Below are 24,633 nucleotides of genomic sequence, written 5' to 3' on the forward strand. Positions count from 1 at the left end.
AATATGCCATGTATTTCTTGTTTCTAATAAAGTAAAATGAAACCTTATGATATAGAGAATGTTGATTAGCTGTTCCTCATCTCTGGTGTAAATAGGAAGATGGGAATAGGGTTCAACTTCATTAGAAGGGGTTCAGAGTAGGAAGAATGTCTTGAATCCAGGAGCTGTGCAGTACAGAGCAGATGCTGATGAATATGCTTTTCCTGTCCCTGGAGAACTCACAGGGATGATAGGGGATACATCTGAGGATAGAACCCGCAGGCACAATATGGCATACATTTGGGGGAAGGGAGGAGGGGGTGATAAGTGGAGTAATGGACTCAGGAATGCAAAATATTAGCTATGGAATAACAGGTTGTTCAGTTGCTAAGGAATCCTAAAAATAGGGATGAGTGACCACTTGAGAGCAGTGGGGAGGAGTGAATACTTCTGTGGGTCTCACTGGGCAGCCCAGGCCTGAGCAAGGCAGTGCAGAAATGCAGCAATGAGCATGGCAGCCAAAAGTGAATCCCAGTCATCTTGTAGAGGTGTTCCTGGCAGTCGCCCTGCTTCCTTGCAACTCCGGCCAGACCCAACTACGTACAGCTCTTGGACTCACAGTAAAGGTTGGAGGCTCAGTTCCCAAGGGGAAGAACAGGGGTCTACATTTGCACAGCCCTACTCCCACCCTCATCTACCTTCCAAACTAGTTCTCCTGCTTGGGAAGAGGTTGGATAACAGACTCAACCTATCTTCCCACAGTGTGCAAATCTGACCATCAGGGAATGAATGAGAGGAAGCTAAGTGGAGAGGAGCAGGATGGATGATGTTATTTGGGAGCAATGCAGTTTTTGTTTTCATTCTGAATAGGTTGACCTTTCTGGTCTGATGATTTTTAGTCTGATGATGCCCTCAAAATGTTTTAAATAAATTTCACTGCATAGCAAATAAATGGAGAAACTGTCTAGGGAATAACATGCCGGAAATTTGCCTGCACATTTTCTGCGTCCTCATGCTGATAGGCTATCAGTGCTGTGCTACTTGTTTTCTCTAAGAGAAGTGTCATTAGAGATTGTGGTTTTCATCTGTTGTTTCCTTGCTTGGTGAGGTTTAAAAAATGTTCTTATGTTGTTATAACAAAGGCTTTGCTCACCAGTTTATTTTTCTTTTATTGATGATAAAACATGGTACAAATGATATTTGGTTGCTGTGTTGACACCAGGCAGATGGTGGGAAAATAGAGAGAAGGGAGGGGGAGGACATCAGCTGAGAAATGGAAACCTAGCTCTCCTCTTCTGAGTAGGTGTGGCTATAGGACACAGCAGGTTGGATTCATGTTCTCTCAATCCCTCTGATGCCTTTTTTTTTTTTTTTTTTTTTTTAAACTAGCTCTCAGGAAGAGAGCTCAGGACTGTTTACACAGATTCCTACTTTATTATTATTAGTTTGTGGGCCTGGACACTAAGTAAGTGACTTTCTGTTAGTGGAGTTTAATCACAAAGGACATTCTAATGAAAAAATAATCTTTCTCTAAACTTTCATTAAGATTCAGTCTTTAGCTAAGTCAGTACCTTATCTTCTCCTGGAAGTTCTGTTAAATTCAAAAAGCAATAAAAGAAATACTTGGTAGGGAAGAATTATTTTATATCATTATTAGACATTATTACCTTACAATATGATGACTAGTTGATAGGGTAGAGGACATGGAATAGGATTTTTTTTAATCTTAAAATTTAAGTATAATTTAAATGTTATCTCTTTAGTGTAAAGTTCTGTAAGTATTCACAAATACAAATAGTCATGTAACCATCACTATAATCAGAATATAAAATAATTCCATCACACCAAAAAATTCCTTCACATCCCTTTGTGTCAAACCTTTCTCTGTTCCTTAACAGTTATTGATCTGTTTTCTGTTTCTGTATGTTTGCTTTTTCCAGAACATCATATAAATAGGCTCATACAGTAATATAGCCTTTTAAATCTGGTTTTAGTTGCTTAGCATAATGCATTCGAGATTCATCCATGGTATTTTATACTTCAATAATTTGTCCCTTTTTATTTCTGAGTAGTATCTCATTGTATGGATGTAATAGATTTTCTTTCTTTATTCCCTAGTTAAAGGACTGCTACCAACTGAATTGTGTCCTTCCAAAAGTCATATGTTGAAACTCTAACCCCCAATGAAACAGTATTTAGAGACAGAGCCTTTAGGAGATAATTAAGGTTAAGTGAGATCATAAGGGTGGGGCCCTAATCTGATAGGGCTGTGCCTTTACAAGAAGAGGAAGAGACAGACACAGAGCTCTCTCTCTCTCTGAGCACACGCATTGAGGAAAAGCATGTGATCACATAGACATGAGGCTATCTGCAAACCAAGAACAGAGCCCTCACCAGAAACTGAATTGATTGGTACCTTGATCTTAGACTTTCTAGATAACACAACTATGAAAAAATAAATTTCTGTTGTTTAAGCCACCAAGTCTGTGGTATTTTGTTATAGCAGCCTGAGCAAACTAATACAGGGACCCTTGGTTACTTTTATTTTTGTGATTATGAATAAGCTGTTATAAGCCAGACTTAGTAAGCTTTTAATTTTTTACTTTCATTTTTAAGAACAGCTAACACAAGGACACCTGGGTAACTCAGTCAGTTGAACATCCGACTCTTGGTTTCAGTGCAGGTCATGATCCCAGGGTCGTGGGATCGAGCCCTGCCTTGGGCTCCATGCTGAGCGTGGAGCCTGTTTGAGATTCTCTTTCTCTTTCCTGCTCTCTCTCTCTCTCAAAAAAATAAAAATAAAAACATAAGAATGAAAAAATAGTTAATGCATTTTTGTGCTTCAAAATTTAAGAAGTAATATTGTAGTAAATCCAATAGATGGGCTTGTTCAGCCTGTACGCCAACTTTCTATAAGGTACAGGCTGAAAAGTGAAAACTGTATTTAAATAGATCCTTGAAACTACAGTTTCATATACGAGTTAGGTTTACCAATCAGACCGACTTTTATAAAATTTGAATTTGGAAATAAATTATTTGGGGCAAGAAATGGCATGTCAGTCATCCATTTAGCTGATGAGAGTGGTATCAGCTAAATTGCAGCTAAGCCCAAGTTCTCCTCTAGTCAGCTGTAGTGGCTCTGACTCTGCCTTCTGATCTGTGGAATGAAACTAAGCTGGATGAACCTGGAACCAGAAGTCAAGTCCATAAATTTCTCTCCCTCACTGCCCTCACCCCGGTTTCCTGAGAGTGGAAGAGTCAGCCGTTTCCTTGAGCATTTGGTGTTTCTCTAGGAGCATTTTTTTTTTTTTTTTTTTTTTTTTTTGGCGAGGGTTGGGGGCTAAAGTCTGCTCTTCCAGCATTTCCAGTGAGTTTTGTAAGAATCTAAATTTTTGTCTTAAAGGCACTTCTGTTACAACTAGCCAGGGGGTTTCTTTTAGTTGTAACTGAATCCTGACTGATTAAGATATACAGTGGAAAGACATCCTTTCCCAGCCACTCAGTTCCCCTTTCTGAAGGCAGTTACTATTATTAATTTCTCATGTATCTTTATTGATGCATTTTATATAAATATAATCAAATGTAAATTTGTTCTCCCCTTTTTTAAAAAGAGGAATTGCAACATATAGCATACACTCTTCTGTATCAACTTGAAAAACTTTATATCCTAGAGATCTTTTCCATATCTGCACATAGAGTTTCCTAATTCTCTTTTATAGTTGCAGAGTATTACATTATATATATGGATGTACCATAATTTATTTAACAAATCCCTTTTTGGTGGAAATTTGTTACTTCCAATAGTTTTCCATTACCAACAATATTGCAGTGAATCTCATTTGTATACACTTGCATGTGTACTGGTGTATCTGTAAATTCCTAGAAATGGACTTGCAAGGAACATACACATTTCTAATTTTGGTAGTATTGTCGAATTTCTCTTCATAGAGATTGTCCCAATTCTTTCTCCATGCCACCAATATAGTGTATTATGACATTTTTATGTTGTGCCAATTGAAGAGGTGAAGAATATTATGTTATTGTAATTTTAGTAGGCTGTTCTTGAGTAAAATTGAAAATCTTTTCATATGTTTAAGAAACATCTGTATTTTCTTTTCTGGTGAACAGTTTTTCTTTTTTGTCTGTTTTTCTGCTGGGCTTTGGTTTTTCACTTAGCATTTTATTTATAACAGTTGTATTAGGTTAATTAGCTCTGTGTTTCTGATATGACTTGTAAATTCTCCTCCCCAGTTTGTTTCTTGACTTTGTTTTGGTAATTTTAGCATGCACTTAAAATTATGTTATAATATTTTTGCATCATAGTTTAGTAAGGTCTCTGCCATTTTGAGTATTCTTTCTTTCTATGGTTCTTTTATTGTTTCCTTTTTTAAAAGACTTTATTTTTAAGTAATTTCTACACCCAACATGGGGCTCAAACTCACAACCCTAAGATCAAGATTCCCATGCTCTGCCGACTGAGCCAGCCAGGCACCCTCCTTTTTTTGTAAACGTTTAAGTTTTTGAACCATTTTGGATTTATCTTGGTAGATGAGGAAAGGTGTGGATCTGTCGCGAGTCAGTTGTCCATGGAGCTCTCAAATATCTGTGCATCTTACGACAACTTTCGTTCTGAACTCTCTTTGCAGGGATGCTTATGTAGTGATCAGCCTTGGGAGATAGAGATAATATTTCTCTCCAGGTCAAAGGGCAGATTTCTTTGCTGTCAGGATAATAAAGATGTTTCCCTCTAGGTTAGATAAGTTTGCTAGCAGTCCCCTTATGAGATGGAAAGTTTCCTAAACTCAAAGTTCCTCACCCTGTGACACAACCTACTGTGTGGGGCATCCCCCGGGCCAATCTCTGCACCACTCTCAGGGTACTTAAGGAGCAAGGGGAACTGATGCCGTTATGGAGCTCATGCTTCTTTTGTCTTTGACCCAGGAGTCTCTGTCTTCTGAGAGCATCTCTGAAACCCTAGCAGGCTAACTTGTTGGGTACGATCTCAGGCTTGTCACAATTCTTGACAGGATCTATTTCTATTTTCTCATAGATGGCTATATTATTACCACATCACCGTCTAAAAAAATTTAATAGTTCCACCTTTCCCAGCTGATACTAATGACAACTTTTTTGTACCCTAAATTCTTGTGTGTGTGTGTGTGTGTGTGTGTGTGTGTGTGTAGGCTCATTTCTAGGTTTATATTCTATTCAGTTAATCTGTCTATGTGTGTGATAGTATATACTTTTGAAAGACAGACTTTATAATGTTTAATATCTGTGGGAATAAATGGTCACTTACTCTCTTCTTTTCCAGAAGTTTCCTGAATGATTGTTTTTGCATATGAAATTTATGTTTTTTATTAAATTTTTTTTTCAACGTTTATTTATTTTTGGGACAGAGAGAGACGGAGCATGAACGGGGGAGGGGCAGAGAGAGAGGGAGACACAGAATCGGAAACAGGCTCCAGGCTCTGAGCCATCAGCTCAGAGCCCGACGCGGGGCTCGAACTCCCGGACCGCGAGATCGTGACCTGGCTGAAGTCGGACGCTTAACCGACTGCGCCACCCAGGCGCCCCATGCATATGAAATTTAGAATCAGCTTATCTAGTTAAAAATATTCCTTGCATTTTATTAATGATAGTGACAGACTTATAAATTAACTGAGGGGGGATTAACATCTTTATGATGCTGAGTCTTTTTCTTTAGGAACATGCTATGCCTTTTTTAAAATTAAAGTTTCAGGACACCTGGGAGGCTCAGTTGGTTAAGCATCTGACTCTTGATTTTGGCTCAGGTCAGATCTTACAGTTGTTGGGATCTGCACTGGGTGTGGAGCCTGCTTAAGATTCTCTCTCTCCCTTTCCTTCTGCCCCTCCCCTGCTTGCTCTCTCTTTCAAAAAAAAAAATGAATGAAGTTTAAAATTTAAGTTTTCTTCATATACATGGTGTCTATTTTTCTGAATGTGAATTTTATACTCTACTATTTTTAGAACTTTCTTATTGGTTTTTGGTAGTTTTTCAGGAGATTCTCTTAGATTTCCCAGTTTTATAATTACAGTAACTGAAAATGTAGATAATTTGATCTTTCCTTTTAATACCTCTAAATTCCCTTCTCCTATCTGTTCGGTTTGTCTACTTGTCTAGTACCTCAAAAAATAATGTTAAATAATAATGATGATAGTAAAAAGTTATTGAGTATTTATATGCCTTGTAGTGTATAAGTACTTTATACTTGTCAATCTATTTACACCTCTTAGCAAGGAGCCTTAAGAAGTAAGTCTCATCATTATCTACATTTACAGAAAGGGAAATTCAGCACAGAAATAGTAAGTAAATTTCCCACAGTCTCATAGGTCCTAGGTGGCATTTGAACTTTGGTGGTTCAATACCAAAATCCATGAAATTTATCATTTTCCTATAGTGACTTATGAGAGTTAAGAGTAAATAAATATCCTTTGTTTATCTGACTTTGGTGAAAATGTTTCTAGTAGCCCCCCATTAGGTATGATGATGGCTCTGGGGCTAAGACAGATCTACTCAATCATGTTGAAGACTGAGAGTTTTTCTGAAGAACAGATGTACATTTTTTTCAAGAGCATTTTTAGCATCAGTGGAAATGATCTTAGGTGACTCTTCTTAGATATATTAAAATGAATTAAGTTAATAGAGTTCCTAAAATTGATTTACTTTTGCATCTCTAGAATGAAGCTCACTTGGCCTGAGTGTGTTATTCCTTTGATGTGCAGCTAGATTCTGTTTGGTAACAATAAAAATTGATTTCTGCATTGATATTGATACATGAATAGTTAAAGCTTTATAGGAGAACACATTCTGATATACAGGAAGGAGGAGAAAATTTTAGCTAGAGGCCCCTTTTGAGGGGCACCCGGGTGGTAGCAAACAGAGAAACACTTAGGTCTTCTCAAGAAGAAATGGATGAGAAGGTGGGGAGTTCCAAGTCAATAAGAAAAGCATTGAAGAGGAACTTCACGTATTTTATCCAAGTTTCTTAAGATGTGGTTTCAAACAGAGAATGCCCCTATACCTCCTATTATTTCCTATTATATGCTTTCTCTTCAAAGTGTCTAGTGGTCAGAAGGGAAAAGCTAGCTAGAGTTCTAGTCCCTCACTACTAGTTACTAATAAAGGAATTATCATATGATAATTGAACTGTTGCCTAAACATAGTGGCCACGGTGGATAGCTTTCTGCTCTTTAGTGAAAAATAGTAAAATAATAACTGAGATCTAGAGCTGGAGCCAACAATTCATTTCTTCTTGGAGAAAAATTGAAGAAATACCAGAATGAGAAAAGAAGATGACTAAGTTGACATATGTCAAAACAATGCTACTAACTGCTCTTAATTCTTTTTTATGAGTAGTTCTGCCTAAAATCCTGAAGGAGTGTAGATGCTCATTTCATCCTTCCCCAAGGGGGAGAAGAGAGCTCAGGTCCTCTGAGGGGCACTTTGAAGGTGCTCTGCTTGGTCCTCAGGCAGTGTGCCTCAGATGAGAGGTGATGGGATCACCTACATCAAAATTTCGTTGTTTGCGAAAAAGCATGTTCCCAGGCCCTACCTGGGATGAGAATCTGAAATCTGAATTAAAAAAAAAAATTGAACACTTATTCATTTTTGAGAGACAGAGAGAGAGACAGACAGAGTGTGAGCAGGGAAGGGGCATAGAGAGAGGGGGAGACACAGGATCTGAAGCAGGGTCCAGGCTCTAAGCTGTCAACACAGAGCCCAACCTGGGGCTCGAACTCATGGACCATGAGATCATGACCTGAGCTGAAATTGGACACTTAACCATCTGAGCTACTGAGGGACCCTGAGAATGTGGTAATTTATTTCAGCTTTTTTTGTGTGTGCAGAGAAAACCAGACAAGTTGATATTACTGAAACAAATTCATCTAGAGGTAGACAACTGACCTTCCAGGATCCATAGGCTTCTGTGCCTAAAATTCTCCAGTCAAATCCTAGATGTCAGTGCTGCTAAATGATGCATATCCTTTCACACCTTTTAGCGTGTTGAATGCTGAAGGGAGAAAGTTCCTGTGGGCATTACCATGGGGCATCAGAGGAAGACAGCTGTCTCCGGCTCCCAGTCAACAATCTGCAATGAAAAATGAATGTTTCAGTACTTCTGAATAGTCTGCTTAATAATTTGGAAAGCAGAACCCATCTCTCTGATGCTCACTAAGCATTTTTGGCAAGTAATTTGGATACATTTATCTTCTCTGACATTGCCTAATGGAGCTATCTACTTCCCTGGCATATGTTGAAAGTGACTAGCTAAAATGTGTGCATTCTGCACTCTACAATAAGGTGTGTGTGCCCTACAGATGGAAGCAGCCCACCTTGGGCACCCAGCCTAAAAAGTTAAACTAACCATTTCTCCAGTAGCTGTTCACTGGGTATTTATTATTTTAACCTCTTAAGTAAGGTCTCAGATCTTTCAGGGCTGGTCTCTGGGAGTTAAGTTTTAATCCAGGACTGCAAAAATATATTCCTGTATAAAAAATATTTAATTTTAAACTGAGTGGGAAAGCAAACATTAGAAGTTAATTAAAAGGAACATTATAAGTGCTTTACCAATATTCCAATTCTTGAACCTAGAGAAAGTGGTCACGGTAGAAAAATGTGACTTAATAGGATATTTATATAAGAAGCTTTAAAATTGCCATAAGAATTGAAGAAGAGGAAGGAGAAGGAGAAGAAGAAGGAGAAGAAGGAGGAGAAGGAGACCTATGAGGATTTTTCGTTCATAATATCTTTTGTAAGTCTGACCAGAAATTAGGAAAAAAGAGAGGGAGTAGCAGGCAGCTAGAGAAAGGAAGACTCCAAGACACATGCTTACATTTCAGCAGTCCTCAAATTCATACAAGAAATGGCATACACTTGTAAAAGAAGAGGTGAAGCTGTGGGTTTTCATGGGTAGAGTCAAGTGTGTACAGGCTTCTTCTAACTACTTGAGGAGAGAGAATTCTAGGAGACAGATGGCTTTCACTGAAGGGGCAAGTTCATACTCTGATTATAAACTTTGGCATGGCAAGCCTTCCAAAACCTGTCTTTACAAATTCATACCTCACAATTCAACGCTCATTACCATCAACTTAGTTTTTCATTCCAAGAAAGGTGATAAAACCAAATATCACTAAAATTGCTTTTCATATAAAAAAACTTATTTGCATTCTATGCAGTTTCATAGAATTCCTAAGCAGCTATTAAAAACTGAGTAACTAAAAGTTACAGATGGGTATGAATATTTCAATCATCTGCCATTATAAGTGTAGCAAATAAATGCTCTTGATGCTTTGGGTCTCTTGTATTTCAAGATGGATTCCAAATGTTAAATGCTACATGTTAGAACTAGGACTAGAAAATATTCAGAGGAGGCACTAGTAAAGTCAGCCAATACCTTTTCTTGAATTGTGACTATTCTCATTTAACCACCAAAACAGCTTCTCTGGAGCAATCTTTAAAACTCTTGTTTTTGTTGTGCTTAGTAAGTATTTATTTCCACTACTTAGTGGAAGTTAAAAAAAAAAAAAGAGGATTTCCATATTTACTCCTATTCTAAGCGTCAGGCCACTGACTATACTTCATCCTCTGGATAGAATCCACTGTTGGTGCAGCACCCTCAGCTGTTGAAGTCACTATATGACTGCATGAAAAATAAGTAGAATATAATAATTATAGAAAACAAGGTTCAAAATTGGATTCATGTGATGATTTATGATTATGTTGAAATGATATATACATGCAGATAAGACTAGAAGAATACATGGGAAAAGTTAGGCCAAATGATCTATTGGGAAGTGAGATTTGAAATGAATAACTTCTACTTTTAAATTTCTAAAACTGTTGTTATTGTATTGTTTGCAAAATAATTTCTTTTAAAAAAGAATTTGGTTGACTTATACACTGAAAACTAGAAAACCTTGATGAAATAATTAAAGAAGACACAAATCAATGGAAGGAAACCCAGTGGTGATGGATGGGAAGATGTAATATTGTTAAGATGTCATTGGGGCACCTGGGTGGCTTGGTCGGTTAAGCATCCGACTTCGGCTCAGGTCATGATCTCACGGTCTGTGGGTTCGAGCCTGCGTTGGGCTCTGTGCTGACAGCTCAGAGCCTGGAGCCTGTTTCAGATTCTGTGTCTCCCTCTCTCTGTGACCCTCCCCCATTCATGCTCTGTCTCTCTCTGTCTCAAAAATTAAAAAAAAAAAAAAAAAAAGATGTCATTACTACCCAAGGTGATCTATATATTCAATGCAATCTCTATCAAATCCCAACAACATCATTTGCATAAATAGAAAAATCCATGTTAAAATTCATGTGGCATCTCAAGGGACCCCAAATAGCCAAACAATATTGAAAAAGAAGAAAAAAATTGGACATCTCATACTTTCTGATTTCAAAACTTACTACAAAACCACAGTAATCAAAACAGTATGGCACTAGCCTAAAGACAGACATATAAGCCAATGAAATAGAATAGGGAGCTCAGAAATAAACCCTGTCATATATGGTCAAATGATTTTCAACAAGGATGCCAAGACCATGGAATGAAGGAAGGACAGTCTTTTCAATTAATGGTGTTGGGAAAACTGGATATCCACATGTAAAAGATTGAAGTTAGGCCATTACTTTACACCATATACAAAAATTCAGTCAATATGGATCAAAACCTAAATGTAAGAGCAAAAACTGCAAACTCTTGGAAGAAAACATAGAAGAAAATCTTTATGATGTTGGATTTGGCAATAATTTTTTTGGATATGATACTAAAACACAAGCAACAAAAGAAAAAAATAGCTAAATTGCACTACATCAAAATTAAAACATGTGCGCATCAAAGGACACTATTAACGCAGTGAAATGGTAACCCAAGGAATGTGAGAAAATATTTGCAAATCATATAGCTGATAAAAAAGATCGATATTTATAATGTATGTAGAAATCCTATAACTCAACAGCAACAAAACAAACAACCTGCTTTTTAAAAAAAAAAAAAATTGGGTAGGGGCGCCTGGGTGGCTCAGTCGGTTGAGCATCCAACTTCGGCTCAGGTCATGATTTCACAGTTCGTGAGTTTGAGCCCCACATCGGGATCTGTGCTGACAGCTTGGAGCCTGGAGCCTGCTTCAGATTCTGTGTCTCCCTCTCCCTCTGCCTCTTCCTGCTCATGCTCTGTCTCTCTCTGTCTCTTAAAAATGAATAAACGTTAAAAAAAACTGAACAAACTGGGTAAAGGACTTGAATGGACACTGCTCCAAAGAAGAAACACAGACGGCCAATTGCACATACAGAGATGCTCAACATCACTAGTCATTAAGGAAATGCAGATCAAAACCCCAATAGGATACCAGTTCACACTCATTAGGATAGTTGTTATTAAAACAAAACTCCCCAAAACAGAAGATAAAATGTGTTATCAAAGATGTGGGGAAATTGGAATCCTCATGCACTGTTGGTGGGAATATCAAATGGTACAGCTGCTGTGGAAAATAGTTGGTAATCTCTCAAAAAATTTGAAAATAGAATTACCAAATGATCCAGCAACTCCACTTCTGGGCATGTATCCAAAAGAAGTAAAAGCAGAGATTTGAAGAGATTTATGCACTCATGTTCACAGAGGCATTGTTCACAATAACCAAAGGTGTAAGCAACCCAAATGTCCATCGACAATGAATGGATAAACAAAATGTGGTATATACATATAGGGGAATATTATTCTGCCTTAAAAAAGAAGGAAATTCTGACACATGCTACAACATGGATGAACTTTGAAGACATTACACTAAGTTAAGTAACCCAGTCACAAAAGGGCAAATACTGTATGAGTCCTCTTATATGAGGTTCTTAGAATAGGCAAATTTATAGACAGAAAATAGAATGGTGGTTCCCAGGGGTTGGAGGAAGTGGAAAATGGGGAATTATTGTTTAATGGATATAGGGTTTCACTTTTATAAAATTAAAAGTGTTCTGGAGATAGATAGTGGTGATGATTACACAATAAAATGAACATATTTAATATCATTGAACTGTACACTTAAAATAGTTAAAATGAGGATGGCATGGGTGGCTCATTCAGTAGAGTGTGTGAATCTTGACCTCAGGGTTGTGAGTTCAAGCCCCACATTTATTACTGAAAAATAAAAAATCATAAAAAAATATTTAAAAGGATAAATTTTGTTATGTATATCCTACCACAATAGAAAAAAGTCTGATTAAGTGCACATTCTAACTTTCTCATTCTAGACAGTACTTCCTGTGGTCCTGTCCCTTTCTTTCTCTACATTCTCATTTCTCTTAGTGTTGTTCTTTTTTTTTAATTAAAAATTTTTTTTAATTAAAAAAATTTTTACGTTTATTTATTTCGAGAGAGCGAGAGGCAGTGGGGGAGGAGCAGAGAGACAGAGAAAGAGAGTGAAAGAATCCTAAGCAGGCTCTGTGCTGATGAGCCTGACATGGGGCTCCATCCCACAAACCGTGAGATCATGACCTGAGCTGAAATCTAGAGTCAGACGCGTAACCAGCTGACCCATCCAAGCACCCCCTCTTAGCTTTGTTCTTAAAGAGATTGTTGCAGATAAAGCTTATTTATTTATTTTGAAAGAGAGAGAGATAGCATGCATGTGCGATCAGGGGAGGGGCAGAAAGGGAGAGAGAAGATCCCAAGCAGGCTCTGTGCTGTCAGCACAGAGCCCAATGTAGGGCTCAAACTCATGAGCTGTGAGATCATGACCTGAGCTGAAATCAAGAGCTGGATGCTTAAGTGACTGAGCCTCCCAGGCACCCCTGCAACTCTGCAGTAGATCTCCTCTGACCACTTCAACTGCCAATTTCTTGGCTAATGGGATCATCTTCTGAGTTACAAGTATTTACTAACTGGGTAACATATGGAGGGCCATGTATTTGGTGCTATGGACAATAAAGTAGAATATAGGCTTAGTGACTTATAGCAATACCCTGACAAGGTAGGGCACATGGGACATAGAGCACTATCTCCACAGGAAAATGACACTTGATACACCCCCTGGGAGAGGTGCTTTAAGACCAAAAGTGCTTTAAGAATTTGATTAGGAGAGCCAGAGTTGAAGAAGTTTTGGAGAATGGGGAGGATTTGATTACATGTAGAGGAGAGGCATTGAACTGACAGGGCAACTAATGAGTCAACTACTAATATGTGCATTGTTTCTCAACCTTGGTACCACTGACATTTGTACTGTAATACTTTTGTTGTGGGGAGCTGTCCTGTACATTGTAGGATACTTAGCAGCATCCTTGACTCATGTACACTAGATGACAGTAGCTCCCTTCTCCACCCCATTGATTGGGACAATCAAAATATCTCCAGACATTTCCAGAGTCCCAAATCATTGATATAGGGAGCTTGTCCCTAAGCCAGGAAAGACACCAATTTGATCAGAGTAGAAAGTACAGTCATGAAAGTGTCTTTCATCCAAGCATTCCAATGTCTCTTTTGGCCCCTGACACATAAAGGAATGGTTTATAAGCCTTCTCGTTCATTCTTTTGTAGTGGTTCTGTAAGAAAGTTGATCTGAAACTTTTAAAAGAGTTTGGATAAGGAGAGCCTACAAGTAGATGGACCATTTAGGAAATGTTTTGGGATAATTCAGAAAAGAGATATAAAGATTTGAACTAAGGCTGTGATAAGTGGAATAGAAAGGTATAAGAATTTGTGTGAAGGAAGAATAAACAGAATGTGGGGGCAGCAGGCAATACATCTGGGTAAGCTGGGTAGAAGAAAGGGGGGCCTGGTCTTTATTGAGAAGCAAGAAAGTCAGTGTAGATGTAAGCAGAAGTCTCTAGAGATATGAAGGTTGAATGTGAACAGTTATTGATTATTTCAAACCATGAAAATAATTTTTATAGCAAGGAGTCAAGCCAATGTGGAGTCACTCTGCAGGTAAAGGAGGCAGGCAAATTTAGACTTTCTTTAATCTTCCCACAAAAAGGAAAAAGAAATGTAAGAAGAAGGACAAGGAGAAGGGAAAAGCAGCGCAAAATTGGTTTTTCTTTGTCGTCGTTGTTTTTTTTTGCTCAGTAATATCAGTTGGAGATGTAAAGATGAATAATCTCTGATTTGGGATACTAAAAATCCACATTCAAAACTCAGCACGTCCCTTTAAAAGCCCGGAAAGAATTAAAAAAAAAAAACAACTTTGTGCCTTTTTAATATTCTAAGCCATTTCCCCATTTTCACGGAGGAAATACAGACAAAGCAAGGGCAAAATTTCAGCATGAGGGCCTCCCCCTGGCTCCCAGCCTTGGACGTTGCTAAGCTGGTGAGCATCCTATTGTCATTTGAGAAAGCCAGCTGCACAGCTAGATAGAGTGAGCCTGTCTCTGCAACTCCAAGACTGTAATTATGCTAAAATGGGATCTTGCAGCAGTGAATATAAAGAGAAGCCTTGGAATATCTCTCCTACACTAAACAACTTTATGGTTGAAAGGAAGCAATTACTGAGAACAAGATGAGACTAAGAAAAAACAGCATAGCTTTCCAACTTTTCCAACTTGGATATTGACAGTATTGTGCTGACCTCAAATAGTCTTTGCTTTTTTTCTCCCTAAAGTCATAATAATTCCAGTTTTCTAGGCTGCAAACTAGAATTAAGTGGAAATAATTTTTAAAAACCATCTCCCACTCAATTTAAAACAACTTTCTAGATTAGCTTAAGAACACCAGTAATTCTACCAAAATCTTCATGTTTGGTTATCTTTCCCACCACGACTTGGAGAGACACTAGCTATACTAATAAGTTCTTTGCTACTCACTGCAGCAGCTCTGCCTTCCTAAATGACCACTGTCCAGCCAGGAGCCGAGTTGCCTGGAGATAACATGGTTGTGAAATAGCAGAACTGGAGGGTTCCTAATTCTTTTTCTTCTCTTGTGGTAGAAGGTGGCAGAAATGGGAAATTGGGGAATAGGACAAGATTATGTCTGAGGCTGGGAGTTACAAATTAGTACTACCTACCATAGTGTGTCCACCACCTCCCCATTCTGCCTTTGCTGCTTGCAGTTAAAAATGTCCACCTTGGGGCACCTGTGTGGCTCAGTTGGTTAAGTGACCAACTCTTGATTTCAGCTCAGGTCATGATCTCACAGTTCATGAGATGGAGCCCTACATCAGGCTCTGCGCTGACAGTGCAGAGTCTGTTTGGGATTTTTTTTTCCTCCCTCTTTCTCTGCTCCTCCCTGGCTCTCACTCTTTCTGTCTCTCTCTCAAAATAAATAAATAAACATTTAAAAAAATGTCCACCTTGAGGGGCACCTGAGTGGCTCAGTTGGTTAAGCATCCAACTCTTGACCTTGGCTCAGGTCATGATCACATGCTTTGTGAGATTGAGCCTCACATTGGGCTCTGCACTGATGGCATAGAGCCTGCTTGAGACTCTCTCTCACTCCCTCTCTCTCTGCCCCTACTCAGCTGGTGCTCTCTCTCTTTCAAAAAATAAACAAAAAAAAAAATGTCCACCTTGAACTCTCCATCTCTAAGATACATTGTCAGATTAATAGAAAGCAAGGTGGTACTTGAGAACAAGCCCACTCAGGCCAGGTCTACATAGGTTAATTAGATAACCATCTTTCTAAATAGTTCTAGAACCCAAAAGATCAACTTTTACCTAAATTACATAGCTGGACATGCTCAGTGATACTTATTCTTCTGGAGGTCTTAGCCAAAGCATAAGACAACAGGAAGAAAAAGGATGAGAAGTATTGAGAAGATACAAAAGTGTCATGATCTCTAAATGATATGATTGTCTTCCTAGGAATTTTAAGACAATCAAAAGAAAAGCAATTAGGTCCAATGAGAGGTAGGAATAAGGAAGCCAGCTATAACTATAAGCATGTCAAATCAGTAGATTTCTTATATAATTAGCAATAATCATCAGTTATAAAATGTAACATAAGAAAGATTAAATGATAATTCTTTTTTTTTTTTTTCAACGTTTATTTATTTTTGGGACAGAGAGAGACAGAGCATGAACGGGCGAGGGGCAGAGAGAGAGGGAGACACAGAATCGGAAACAGGCTCCAGGCTCCGAGCCATCAGCCCAGAGCCCGACGCGGGGCTCGAACTCACGGACCGTGAGATCGTGACCTGGTTGAAGTCGGACGCTTAACCGACTGCGCCACCCAGGCGCCCCGATAATTCTTTAAATAAATCAACATATGTCCATCCAATGTAATTTATATAGCCATTACAAAGATGAAGTGCCCATGTCTTCTTATAGAAAGATGGCTATGATATTTGGTAGAAGGTAATAGTGTGACCCAAAACAATGTAAAGGATTAAAGCAAATAAAATTACATATATATATATGTGTGTGTGTGTGTATGTGTGCATGTAACACATGTATTTCATACATGGAAATATAATCCAAAAGAATATAATCTAGTCCTTTAAAATGGTTTTCTTGGGGTTGGGGGAGTGGCTAATTTTCTCTTTCTATATTTTATATTTTTCTTAATATTCTTATATGAAAATTATGTATTATATTTGAAATCCAGAAAAAGCAACAACTGTTTAAAATTTAAGAAGAAAGAATCTTCTTGAGCTCTCCATTTGTTACAGCTAGACAGTACTTAGGGTTCATCAGCTAGCCAAACACAAAACACTTGAAAGCTCATCTCCTTAAACCTGAAATAGGAAATGAACAGCCCCCAAAATGGAATCAAAAGTTCTAGGGTTCAGTTCATAAATAAGAGTAACTGTGTACTGATACTGTTAAATCAGAACATATTTTAAAAGATCGACCTAGCATAGGGAAATTTTGCATTTCCCCTGGTGTTTAAAATTTTTTTTTCAACGTTTATTTATTTTTGGGACAGAGAGAGACAGAGCATGAACGGGGGAGGGGCAGAGAGAGAGGGAGACACAGAATCGGAAACAGGCTCCAGGCTCCGAGCCATCAGCCCAGAGCCCGACGCGGGGCTCGAACTCACGGACCGCGAGATCGTGACCTGGCTGAAGTCGGACACTTAACCGACTGCGCCACCCAGGCGCCCCTATTATAGGTTATTTTTATTTATACTTTTTGGTATTTTCTAAATTTCTGGAATAAACATAAGTTACTGACATAATAAAAAGAATATATAATGTTGAAAAAATTTATTTAAACACCAGGGGAGGGGCGCCTGGGTGGCGCAGTCGGTTAAGCGTCCGACTTCAGCCAGGTCACGATCTCGCGGTCCGTGAGTTCGAGCCCCGCGTCGGGCTCTGGGCTGATGGCTCGGAGCCTGGAGCCTGTTTCCGATTCTGTGTCTCCCTCTCTCTCTGCCCCTCCCCCCGTTCATGCTCTGTCTCTCTCTGTCCCAAAAATAAATAAACGTTGAAAAAAAAATGTTAAAAAAAAAAAGCCTATAATACTATTTTTCAGAGAAAATAAAGATTATGTGTGTGTATGTATGTACACACACACACACACACACACACATTTTTTTAAGTAGGCTCCACCTGCAATGTGGGGCTTGAACACACAACCCTGAGATTAAGAGGTGACATATCCTACCAACTGAGCCAGCCAGGTGCCCAATAAAGATTAACATTCTTGTGTATATATTTCCCTTTACTCTTTTTTATCAATACATGTGTATATTTTTAAGAAGGGATCATGGCTATTTTCCTCTGACAACACATGGTGAATAGCTTCCCATGCCATTCTTTGAATATCACTGAGAATTTCCTATGGTATTTATCATAAATAATACTATAATGAATATACTGATATAAAATTTTTGAGTAAAAAAGATAAGCTCCATGAGCACAATGACTTTTTCTGTGTTGTTTATAGATTTACAGATGTGTCCCCAGTGCATAGAATTGAGCCTGATTCTTAATAGGGACTCAGTAAGCATTAATGAATGAATCTCATTTGCTCAGGCCAGTAGGGCTTAAGCTTTAGTGTATATAAGAATTATCAGGAGATCTTGTTATAGCCAGATTCTCATATCTCAGTCCGAATCAGAGATATTGATTCAGACATCTTTAGAGAGGCCCATGTGATTCTGATGCTGGGACCCAGTGTTGGGAAACACTGCCTTAGGCTATATATGTAGAAGCAGAATTACCAGATCAAAAGCATAGATATTTTTAAAGCCTCTGATTTATATTGTTAATTTACCTTCCTGAAAGGTTTTACCAACTTACCAATTACAGCTTTCCAGTATCCTCCTCCCTGCTCTGTAATATATACAACTTATTTTGCTGCCTTTCATCAACACTGTATTTTCAATTTAAAAACACATTACTGATTTGGTAGAGATGAAGAAGAGAAAATCATTTCTCACTAAAAATATAAAAAGTCATAGAAGAAAATGTATACTCACACCATCTAGAATGAACTACTCTGGTTCACCTCCTAGCGTATTTGTCTGTAGTCTTTGTTTTTTAAAGAATAAAAATCATTATTGTTTTTGTAAAAATGGAAGATGCTTATTTTATAGAATGTGTGCCCTGTAGAAAAGGACAAAAGTAAAGGTTAAAAACACCTCAGGTTGCACCATCTAGAGATAATTAAACTTAACATTAAAAAAGCATGATTTTAGACATCTTTTTATGCATCTCTATAGATAGGGGAATAAGAGATGGATGGTAGATGGCTGGTTGGGTGGATGGGGAGCAAGAGAAGAGTACTTTTATAAAATAGAATCATACTACAGATAATGATGAATATGTTCTCTTTGACACTACCTGGGTTCTACTCTTTCTTTTGGGATTTTATTAATTGTTCTATGCCACAGTTCATACTTTTCATCTGAGTGTATATTCTATTCTTTTCAGTGGTTCATGGTTTGTGGGTTGGGTTTCCACAAAAGCTCAACCCAAGGCAAGGAAATGAGTAGAAGTGGTTTATTTGGGAGACGACCCCAGGAAGCACTGGTAAGGAAGTGGAAAAGTGAGGAAGGGAAGGAAAGGAAGCCAGTAAGTGGAGGAAGCCAGAGCATGCTATGGAGTAGAGCACTCAGGCAGCCATCAGGAGCTCAATTCCACCAGGGAACTCTGGTAGACTGCATAGAACACATACCAGAGTTAGCATAATAAGGAGTGAACGAATTGGATATTTATCCCACCTGTTGTCAAGTCACTGGTTGAACTTTGCTAGGAGGAGTCATTAATTCCCAAGTACTTCCTGCCTGCCTTACAAGAGGCTAAGTAAGCCTTGCTGGTCAGAAAAGCCCCCAGAGGGTTGGAGATGCTTGGAACTGGAAGCCTGAAAAGCAAACATAGTAATTGTGAATGCTGGGGGTGGGGTGTGAGTGGAGCACCAACAGTGTTGATAGATACCCTTGGGTTTGGGGTTGTTTCTCCAATTCAGTCTAGAACCCTGGTGCCTTTAATACTTTCCAGAGAGAGAGTCAGTAATGTTGTTGTTGTTTTCTGTATTTTTTCTCTCCATATCCATTCCTATTATTCCTCAGTCAGAAGATCAAAGAGAGATACATACATATTCCCTATAGATCTCTCTTCAGATTTGGGAGTATTAGTGAGAACGGTCAGGATTTTGTTGACTCTTCTCCAGTTTCTGGGGGTGGCAATGAAGTTGGGTGCAGAGCTTTCTTGTGTATCCAGCTTCTCCGCTATTCTAGAAGATGGTGTCCCTACTATACCCCCAATTCCTTAGTTTTAAAAGCTTATTGTACAGTGGTTTAAAAACGTATCCACAAAATCTTTGACAGCCTCTTCCTAAAAGGCAGAGGTGAAGTCCCCTCACTTTGAGCATGGACTGGACTCAATGACTGTCTTCTAATAAGTATAATACTGTAGAAGTGAAGGTATTTGTCCAGGTCATGAAAGTCATCCTAATTTTCTTCTTGTGCTCTTTCTCAGATCATTTACTCTGAAGGAAGCCAACTGCCCTATGGTGAGGACACAAAGCAGTCCGATGGAAGTCTCCATTTTATGATTCTGTGAACAGCCAGTGAGGAGTTAGACAATGGCTATTAGGCTAATGGGTGAGTTTGGAAGAGGATCCTCCAGCCCCAGTCAAGTCTTCAGAAGGAAAGTCCTGAGCCAGAACCACCCAACTAAGCTGCTACCAGGTTCTTGACTCACAAAAACCATGGAAATAAATATTGTTTTAAGTCACCAAGTTTTGGGGTCATTTGTTAAGCACAGTAGACAATGATACAATAATAGCATTAGTGTTTTCAACTTCCTAGTTTGGTTTGTTTTTTGGTAAATTTGGGGCTGGTTTTTATACTGTTTTTTGCTCTCCTTTTAAAATATGCAGTTTGGAGAGGCTGGGTGATTGAGTCAGTTAAGTGTCTGTCTCTTGGTTTCAGTTCAGGTCACAATCTCATGGCTCGTGGATTTGAGTCCTGTGTCAGGCTCCCTGGTTGGGATTCTCTCTCCCCCTCTCTCTCCCCTGCCCCCCCCCCCCCCCCACCACACGTATGTGTGTGCTTTCTCTCTCTCTCTCAAAATAAATAAACTTAAAAAAAAAAAAGAACCCCAGGCATCTTAAAAACAATAAAAGTAAATAAATAAATAAATAAATAAATAAATAAATAAATACACAGTTTTAATTCACCATATTAAACAATTTTGATAGTAAGTGTCTTGTCTTGAACACGGCATAATACTTAAAGCTTGGCTCTTTACTCCTTTCTGTTATGCAGAAGTCCCAGGGGACCTAGAGCATCATTTGTCATATTATTTCTTGGACAACAGTGAAGAGTAACTTGTTCAGTATTTCCTTTTTCCTACATATTTTATCTGTAAAGAGAATAAGGTGGGAAGGTTAATGCTTTTAATTGATAGAGGTAGTTTAACAAGATCTAGGCAAAAGACAGCTTTCCTGCTGTCTCCAAAAACCTCTTTATTTTACCCCTGTGCTTCTAAAAATCTCCTTGGTTTCTTTGGATTGTGAAATCCCTTAGTCACCAACACCACTGCTGACTTTCCCTCTGGTTCAAGATAATTGGAATTGATTGTTCTTCTGTACCACTGGCGTCATAGTTTCAATTTTCTCTGTTTGAAATCTATTAAGAAACATCTTTCTCCTGTAAAGTTCACATTGGCATTTCATTTTTAGAAATACTGCATGAAGGACATAGAGCAAAGGGCAATAGCAGACAACTAGGGAGATTATGACTCCATGAAGTTTCAGTAGCATCTTTTAACCCAGAAACGAAATAAAGCAGATATTCCACTTGAAGCAATACTGGGAACTCCATTTTATAATAATTTAATCACTTTAAAATAAAAATTTTCGGGGCTCCTGGGTGGCTCAGTCGGTTGAGTGTCTGACTCTTGATTCATCTCATGTCATGACTCGAGAGTCGTGGGATTGAGCCCTGAGTCGGGCTGCGTGCTGACAGTGTGGAGCCTGTTTGGGATTCTCTCTCTCTTTCTCTGCCCCTCCCCTGTTCATGCTGTCTCTCTCTCTCAGAAAAAAAAAATGTAGAACACAAAATTGTGCATATTCAGTGAAAGAAACATGTAAAAAGTGTGTGTGTGTGTGTGTGTGTGTGTGTGTAAAGATTAGGAGCACTAAAGGAATGTAAATAGTTATTTCATTTAGGCCTAGGCATGACAGGTATATTTTTTGAAACCATAAAAATAAAAATCTTTCTAGAAGAAAGAAATATAACTCTGTATGCCTGAGTGGATTTCTGTAAACATACCAGGCTACAGAATTTTTAAAAGTAAATTGGGCCAGCATTACGAGGGAGAGAGAAAGAGAGACTGTTCTTTCATTCTGGCTGAAGCAGGCTTCTGAGTTAAGACTTCCCTTGTGTTGGTGAAGAAAAGTTCCCTCACTTCTTTCCCTTTTCTACTTGGCTCCATTTTGCTCATAGTCTGCTTTTCTTCTCTCTTGATAGAAAGTCTTCAAATTATTTTATGTTGAGTGTTTTGCCTGAACAAAAATAATGACAATAAAACTTCTAAAAAGTGAACTGTGGTAAGCCCCAATTTAAAACAATTTTTTCATGTTTATTTATTTTTGAGAGACAGAGACAGAGTATCAGTGGGGGAGAGGCAGAGAGAGAGAGAGAATCCAAAGCAGAATTCAAAGCAGGCTCCAGGCACTTAACTGTTAGCACTGATTCCGATGTGAGGCTCGAACCCATGAACTGTGAGATCATGACCTGAACTGAAGTTGGATGCTTAACCACTGACCCACCCAGGCATCCCAGTCCCAATTTTTTTAAAGTTTTATTTATTTAAGTAATCTCTACACCCCACATGGGGCTCAAACTCACAACCCCAAGATCAAGAATGGAGTCTTATGCTCTTCCAACTGAGCCAGCCAGGTGCCCCTGTGGTAAGCCCAATTTTAAAATTAGACTGACTGAGAGCTGAGCCTGCTGTCACTTTGGCTTCTAAGAGACGCCTGCCTCTCTCTCCTAGGTTCATGGCTCTTGTGAGTGTGGAAGTGACCTAAGGGAGGCCAGCAAAGGAGCCTGCAGAGCAGTCTTGCGACTGGAAAAAATAAGTAGGCCTGCTTATTAGGTCTCTCTATAAAACTCTGATCTGTTACGCCCCGCTCATTAAATAACATAATAAGCACCACAGGTTATATTACAGATGTGCATGTGGTTAACTTTAAAAACGTGACTATCTCCAGAAGGAATTACGTTTGGAGAAGGGCCAGTTGCAGGGTAATGTCAAACTGTTTCCATCTGCCTAGGGAACTGTCGGACACTGATCATTTATGCCAGCTCTTAGCATGGGGGTCAACAAGGCCTATTTCCTTCATTGGCAGGCAGAGAGAGGGTGGAGGTGCACATCAAGCCAGTGGTAGTAGATCTCCACACAGAGGGCCCCAGGCCTGACCTTGGTGCCTGAGTAGAGGTGAACTTGCAGAAAACTAGGTGTTGTTTGTATGTATGTATTTATTTATATAGAGAGAGTGCAAACGAGTGAGGAGCAGAGAGAGAGAGAGACAGAGAGAGAGAGAGAGATAGAGAGAGAGAAGTGGGGCATGAGCTCACCAGATATGGGACTCAAACTCATGAACTAAGAGATCATGACCTCAGCCAAAGTCAGATGCTTAACGACTGAGCCACCCCCAGGCACCCCAGAAAACTAGGTTTGTTTTTTTTTTTTTTGATTGTTGTTTGTGTTTCATTTTTTAGCTATTTATTATCAGTTTATGTCCCTCATCCAAAATGTAGGGGAATAGAGGGTGTTTTCTGTTTTGTTCATGCTATATCCCCAGCACGAGTGTCCTATAAAATGGTTTGGTCAATGTAGCCAGGCTGGGTCACATGCCACTGGAGAAAAGGGGGCTTGAGGTCTGGATTGAAGAAATTGGATGATGTTTTCCCAAGACTGTCAGGGCCTCAAGTCAGGAATTATCATCGAGAGAAGATGATCACATAGCTGAGGATCTTGTTAAAATGCAGATGATGTTGGTGTTGCCGGTCCAGGGACCACACTTTGAGTAGCAAGGTTCTGAATTCAGCTCTTCTATCAATGCCAATGGAAACCTGCCTGAAGCAGCCTGGGCACGCTGGAACAGCAGTGAGACAAGAGTGGAGTGCTGGGCAGGGGGAAGGCCAGGAAAGGTCTGCAGTGGCTAGCCCAGGGAGTGGCTGGTGCACAGTCTTAGCTGTGGCATTATTAACCGTGGCTTAGTATCTTTGGGAGAGGTCTTTTGTCTGTTTAGAAATCATTTGTGGCTTAGTTTCTTAGGTTCCATTTCATCCTGTGACTGACCTCCTCTTACAAGGGTCAACATCTCTGTCTTTAAAAATGAAAGTATTTTAGGGTGCCTGTGTGGCTCAGTCAGTTGAGTGTCTGACTTGGCTCAGGTCATGATCTCACAATTTGTGGGTTCAAGCCCCACATCAGGCTCTGTGTTGACAGCTCAGAGCCTGGAGCCTGCTTCGGATTCGGTGTCTCCCTCTCTCTCTGCCCCTCTCCCATTGCACTCTGTCTCTCTCTCTCAAAAGTAAGTAAACATTAAAAAAATTTTTTTTTAAATGGAAGTATTAACTACTGGAACTCATTTAAACTATAAACCCATATCATTTTTAAATTTTTTTTTTCAACGTTTATTTTATTTTTTGGGACAGAGAGAGACAGAGCATGAATGGGGGAGGGGCAGAGAGAGAGGGAGACACAGAATCAGAAACAGGCTCCAGGCTCTGAGCCATCAGCCCAGAGACTGACGCGGGGCTCGAACTCACGGACCGCGAGATCGTGACCTGGCTGAAGTCGGACGCCTAACCGACTGCGCCACCCAGGCGCCCCTAAACCCATATAATTTTTAATCTACACTTCATTTTTTCCATTTCATTCTTACAAGTATCAGTATCTGTATTTTATTATTTATGTTTTTCCCAGATTTTAATTCCAGGTTTTATGACTCTTACCCCATTAGCACTAGATACTTTATTTCTTATCTCAAATGTCTCCCCACTGCAGGGTCTGTGGACATATGATCTATCCCTTCTGAAACATTGTTCAGACATTCTACAGTAGGAATCAGACTCTTGCTACCTGCAGACTAGACTTCACCTCTGTGGTCACATACTGTGGAAGACACTGGCTGCTTTTCCTGTCAACCTCAAAAAGGGAGAGATTTGAGGGCAAGACCATGGTAGGTGGCTTTTATTTTCTTTGTAGTTTCAAAATTTCCCTAAATGTTCAATAATAGGTGTT

General features: G+C 39.1%; 1 long non-coding RNA gene across 1 annotated transcript in view; it reads left to right on the plus strand.

Moving 5' to 3' along the window:
- Positions 1 to 20,110, plus strand: part of LOC121011958 (uncharacterized) — a 39,759-nt gene extending 19,649 nt beyond the window's left edge. The window contains exon 3 of the long non-coding RNA XR_005781884.1: positions 19,849 to 20,110. This is a non-coding gene — a long non-coding RNA (uncharacterized LOC121011958). The remainder of the gene's footprint in view (positions 1 to 19,848) is intronic.
- Positions 20,111 to 24,633: the final 4,523 nt, after the last annotated feature.

Source organism: Herpailurus yagouaroundi, unplaced genomic scaffold (assembly GCF_014898765.1).
Source record: "Herpailurus yagouaroundi ecotype Mexico unplaced genomic scaffold, PumYag 29, whole genome shotgun sequence".
NCBI lineage: Eukaryota > Metazoa > Chordata > Mammalia > Carnivora > Felidae > Herpailurus > Herpailurus yagouaroundi.